Raw genomic sequence first — 6,401 nt, forward strand, 5'->3', positions numbered from 1 at the left:
GAAGAAATAGTCTACTTCATCTAAAAAGCTGGAGTTAAAGTTTTATAGATTCCTTTTTAATGTTTTTTGTTTTTTATTCATTTTAATGAGAAAAAAGATAAAATAGCAATGAAATAGTTTTAAAACAGGTTACTAGGACAGTTACAGTAATTAATACCATGCATATTATTGTCTTCATAGTAGTTATTCAGAGGACAAGATGCAGACATGATGTCTTGTCTAAACAATATTAGTACAAACCTTTCTTCTCATTGAACTAAGAGAAAGTAGCTGTATATGTATCCTATCTTGTATATGCATGTTTTTTTCACAATAAAACGGTCCTGTATTTATATCCATCTTTTTTGTTTTGTTTTGTCAGAGATGGGTGTTCCATTACGGTTAGAGAAGCTGTATTTGGAGAAGTCTTTAAAGGACTTTTTCATACTTGATGCCAGTGGTTCATCCAGATGGCTGACACTGACAAACGAGCCACAAAGTGCTGTACATGGTTCCAGCATAAATCCTGAGGGTATTCGACTGATAGGTATTCGAGGTATATCTTGTCAGATAGCAAAAGTTACATTTTTAGTTATATAGGTCTTGCTTTAACTTGATCTTAACCATCCAGCAGAAAAGTTTAAACACAAGGTATAAAAAGTAAAGCGTAAAAGGCAAAAGATTTATACGATCTGAAGAGAAATGTCCATTTTGTATCTGTGTATTCAAAGAGGTTGGGATAGATATATAGTTGCATTCTCTTAATGAATAGAATGATTTGTTCTAATGGTGTTTGTAAATGGGATCACAAGTCCGCATCTTGTACAGCAATTAACCACTAAGAAGAATATATGCAGTGTATTATTTGTTGAAACTGTACTTCCGATATGATTTGAAACTGTCTCATTGCTATCTGTTTGTCAATAAAACTTTGGAAAAACAAACAAACAAACAAAAACAAACAAACAAACAAAAAAAAAGTAAAGCGGTGTTAATATGATGAACCATAAAAGACTCAAGTCAACAACTTCTGACAATTGCCAGTTGTACTGATAACTTACTACTATTATGGAGTATTGGGTGATATTGGGTTATTTTGATGAATTCAAGTACCTACAATCTTTGGACTGGCATCAAATATGAAAAGGTCCTTTACAGATTTCTTTTTAAAGTCACTTACAAAATTAGTTGAAGTCTGGGGTGCAAAAAATGGTTAAGTTTAGGACTGCCAAATGAAATATGTTGGGTTTTGGTGTTGAAATGATACTAACTCAATATACTATAGATGTGGCCATGCATTTTTCAGCACTTCCTCAGCTTGAAGGCTAAACCCAAAAATATCACACATATAACAATACAAATTTGTTACATAATATCATACATAAGTAATTCTTTTGGTGTCACTTGGATTGTCAATACTTGAAGGCCCACCAGAATCTGGCCCATAAGGACATGCTGAATACACCTATGTCAAATCTGTGAATATTCTCTATGTGAGTACAGTACCAAGACAAAATAATCAAATCTATGGAAAGTTGTCCATATGATTAACTCTCTTTGGAACTTGTGGTATCTGAGTTGATCTTTTAGGATTAACAAGTTTTTGTCATCTTTTGCACTATTAACATTTTGGACCAAATAATTCTTTGCTGTAGGTTCTATCTTTACAGTGTTTATGTTTCTGACCTCTGCTCAGTAGTATCATAGCATATCTCCAGTTGTGACAATCTTGTGTGTGTGTGTGTGTGTGTGTATTTGTGATCAAATCACGGTAAATAAGTTTATCCTCTCAATCATTTATCATTTGTTTGTAATCAAAATATTGAAAATCCCCTCTTTGTAACTATTTTGAAGTAGAAAGCACATATTTAGCTATAGATATAAGTGCTATGTGATAGGACATAAGAACTTATGCCTCCTAACTATGTCTTTGTACTCACTGACCAATGTTTGGCCTTACCCTATCCACTCCTGCTCCTACCCTCTAGTATTTACCATTCTACTTGCTGCTTCTATGAGTTTGATGTTTTACAACTACATATAGATGAGATTATACAGTATTTTTCTCTCTATGCATATCTTATTTCACTGAACATAATTACTTTAGGTTCTTATATGTTGTGGCAAATTATATTTCATTCTTTTAAAGATGAATAGCCTTCCATTGTAGAAATATACCTTGTGAAGTGGTTAGCTTTAGATGATTTTCAACTCTATATATTAAAGGAAGGAAGAGCTGAGCAGACTCAAGAGGGCCAACATAAGGAGAAGAGTGAACTGGGAGAAGTCAAATTGCCCTATATAACCCCCTAAAAACTGTGTTTTGTGGAGTGCTAAGGGCTCCAAGGTGATTCAGTGGGCTACAAGGGAGGACAGAAGGCAGTGGATGATCAGTCTCATATCCTTTTTTGCTCTAATAATTTAGTTATACCTACCAGGCCTTGCAGACTTCCTCAGCAGGACTTCCTCAGCAGGATTGCTCTAAAAATCCAATGAGATAGCAGGTTTAAGGTTGTAAGGACATGGAAGGTATCTGGAAAGTAGTGGCAACTGTTAGTTCCAGGTTGCTGCAGATCATCATTTGCTTCTTTTCTTGGGTTCTCTACCCCCATGCAAGCAAAGGCCTAACTTATTTATTTTTATCAGCAATGCCTCCTTTCATTGCACTGAATAAGTAAGTTGCAATCTACTCCTCTAGTTGTTAGGTTTCCAGCAAAACTAGTTGTACCTCTGAATGTGATATGTAAAGAAGATTCACCTTCAAGGACAGTTCAAAGTGAGACTTGATCCTGGAACCCAGTGTTATCATCACAGGCAAGGAGCTGGCACATGAAAGTGATTTGTCAAAAGAAGTGCTTCAGTGTCATTGGCATAAAAAGATGCTCAAAGAAATATGTTGGTTCTCTTAGTGAAAATGTGGAAGGAACATGGAAAAAAATGAAAAATCCAAGTATTTCAGAGTTAACATATTCTCCCTTTGTGTCTTTATTTTTTTTTGACACACAGATATTTATTCATATTACAAAAGTTTGCATACTCAAAAACACATGGGGCTGCTGTACAGGCACATACATATTCAAAGGCACTTAAATATACAAACTTGCTATTACACATACACAAGCATGAACACTGTAATCATCAGAATATACTAGGCTTGACTACTGCAGCATAGTACTCATACTATATAATACTTTATGTTATAAATAAAAATACAGCAATATCTATTTCATGCAACATTGCCTTGGGATTCTAAGGAATTTGAAATGAACTCCCAAAACACCTTCAGATTAAATCTGATTCAAATATATTGTACAGAAAATATATTTTGTACTTGTCTGCCTCAGTTACAAAACAGACTATCACAATTTTATATATTTCATCACTCATTACAATCATTAGAATAGTTAGACATTAAGATTTGTTCCCTTTGTGTCTTTAAAATACAATCTTGATAACTTCTTTTTTTCCTGATGTGTTTCACAGAGAACTATGAGAATGTGTGAGTATATAGAAGGTCATAAAGAAATGCTCTCATGAAAGAGGAAAATACAGGTTTAATATGTTTTGAAAAGAAATATGTCCTGTGCTATCTCACATTCCATGCTGGAAGGTAAGTGGTTCTTTCTGCTCTTTGTAGGAAAAAGCTTTGCAATTAATCCTCTTCATTAGCATTGGAAACAATTATTTTATGTGAGAAAGAAGTAAATATGGTGCTTTATGTTTGGGTGCTGGAATTATATATTTATCCTTCTAGCACTATTGATCTCCTCAGCAGAGTTGGGGGAGAGAGAAAGAGAGAGAGAGAGAGAGAGACTTTAGAACAATAAAGTCACAAATACTTCCATTGCTACCACAGTTCCTCTTTCTTGATTTTCTTCCAGTACCACTGAAAAACACTAGCTTTCATCAGACCTAGAAAGACTTGAGGTTGTGTACTGACTTCAAAAATCACTCAATAAAAATATAATCATTTTACAGTATTTTAGGAGAACTAAAATTGACTCTCTCTCTCTCTCTCTCTCTCTCTCTCTCTCTCTCTCTCTCTCCTTGAAAATTACTTTTTACTGGTAAACAGGTGGACTGTGTTATTCTGAGGAAGAGGTCTCAGAGAAGCCGCTGGCACTTCTTATGACAAATCACCAGCTCCTTTGGAGAAGAAGGTTGGTTCTTTGTGTGCTCAACCCGAGGCACTCTGTGGCAAGCTGTCCATGTCTATCTAGCTCTGGCTTGCTTTCTTGTCCGTAGAGGGAGAGGAGAATTTTTATTGCTTCCAACAGCTTTGTGATGTTGAGAGGCCTTAACAGTTCACACAGATCCCAGAAGGATGAGGGCTAGACCCTGGAATTCTTTCTGGCTCCTGAAGAATAAATAAGATAATTAATTTTTTTAAGGAAGAGGATCATGTACAAAAGAAGGTTTCTGACCTCAGAATGAGGCAGGGGAAGAAGGAGGAAAACAGATGTTTGAGTAATAGCAAAGACAACCAGGAGGTTATTATGCTGTCAGTGATGTAATGCTGAACTGAAACTCTTAAACAGAGATTGTAGTTGCCCTTTACCATGGGAAGGAAGAACGTTCCCATGAAGGTGTAGGTGCCTGACACCCAGACAGTAAGGCACAGTTAAAGTTGTGTTTCCTTCAGTGTGTGTATGGATCTCTGGTACAGTGTGTGCCTTCACTCCTGGATAATGATTCCTCTGGGTATAGAGACTGAGAAAGTTTAGAAATGATTCTCAGGAAGAGCCAATGCCCCGGGGCCAGCAAGGGAGTGGTGATAAAGCTTGGGCAATAGTTTACAGCTTTTGAAGACTCTGGTTTAGACTGCATTCCTTGGGATAAGTCTTCCCTTTGATGAGACCTTAGATCTTTATCTAATCTGTAGCTTTCTTCTGAGAAACCAGACTGCCCAAGAGATTATACATTTTACTCAACACTGGCTCTGTGGTGAGAAATGGCAGATGCTATGAAATTTTAAAAACCACTTGCATAAATCCTATTGCTATTTTGTTTTAAATCCTCTGGTGGCTCTCTGTTTCTCATGTTTTTAGCTTCATCTTTTATCACTCTTCCCCTACTATCATGCTCTTGTTTCTCCATCAGTTTCTAGATTACTACGTGCCTTGTCTTATTGCAGGGATTTGGCACAATTTTCCCCTCTCTTTGAAAAGCTCTTGCCTATGACCCTTAAAGCCTGACCCCTATTCATTATTCAGGCCACAGGGCCTAGTCCACATATATCTCTGAGTAGCCATTGAGTGGGAGCAGGTTATAGAGGGGCAACTGTGTTTGTTTTCATCTACAAAGTGTTGATTGAGCGGTCAGGTTTGGGGATACGGGTAAAGACAAAAGTAAGAGTGGGAGAAATTTAGTACCTAAAAGGAGTTGGAGCAGAGTAAGGAGGGCAAAGGGAGTGCATGACCTTGGAGTTTTATTTGTTGTCCAATTAGAGAAGAGATGTGGCATACAACTGGGCTATGCTGCTGGGAATTCACTGGTAGGTGCTGCTCTGACCCGAACTGATGAGAGCAATACATTACTTGATCAAATTCACTTATTGTTATACTCTAAGAAAACCATACAGCAGATTCTGGGATTGCAAAGGAGAATTTTGCTTATAATTTTGATCGAGCTAATTATTGAATAATTATTTCTTATTGGCTTATTTTTTTCCATGAGAGGGATATTTGTACCAGTCTTCCCTACCCCATTCCTCATACTGTAACAGATGTCCTTGCAAGTGCTAGGAAGTTGTTGCTGAATGAACAAGTGAAGTAATCTTTGACTCTCAATGTGTCTGTCCCACACTTTAATCTTACTCACTGACTCACTTGTTTTCTATCCAACGAGCACTGAATTTTGGAGCAATTTCTCTGTATCAAGCCTTCTGATAGGTTCTTGGCTACATGGGCAGTGAAGATCTTTTCCTTCACTCACAAGGCTCACTGACAAGTGATTGCCAGTCAACTTTGTCAGTGTTAAAGGAGAGAAACTAAAAGGTTTGTGGGAGCCATAGACTGTTAGAAGAATGAGTAGTACTCCAGGCACAGGGAAGAGGGCAGACAGAGACTCAGAGTCAAAATATTATGCAGCACTTGGAAAACATTCAGTGTGGCTGAAGGAGAGTTAAGTGTAGAGGCTTTTTTTTCTTTTAGATCTGCTGCCAATCAGAACTTGTGGCCTTGAAGACAATATCTGCTGGGTTGGCTATCATCCCTGGCAAGTGAGGCAAGCAAACCCTCTGACTATGAGGCCTACAGACTACAAAATCTCCTTAAAGAGCCCACAGAAACTCAATTCAATTGCCTCTCTCACATACACACATTGGTGTGTGCATATTTGTGCAAGATAGAGAGACACAGAGAGGGAGATACACACACACTCACACACAGAGAGAAAGCGAGAGAGAGAGAGAGAGAGAGAGA

The 6,401-nt window shown here is 37.3% G+C and overlaps 1 pseudogene across 1 annotated transcript in view; it reads right to left on the minus strand.

Annotated features, from left to right (window-relative positions):
* The window catches only part of LOC101584254, an 83,493-nt pseudogene that overhangs the window by 75,955 nt on the left and 1,137 nt on the right, over window positions 1–6,401 (minus strand). The gene's annotated exons all lie outside the window — the stretch shown is intronic.

The sequence above is a fragment of the Octodon degus genome, unplaced genomic scaffold (assembly GCF_000260255.1).
Source record: "Octodon degus isolate 3935 unplaced genomic scaffold, OctDeg1.0 scaffold00251, whole genome shotgun sequence".
Classification (NCBI taxonomy): Eukaryota; Metazoa; Chordata; class Mammalia; order Rodentia; family Octodontidae; genus Octodon; species Octodon degus.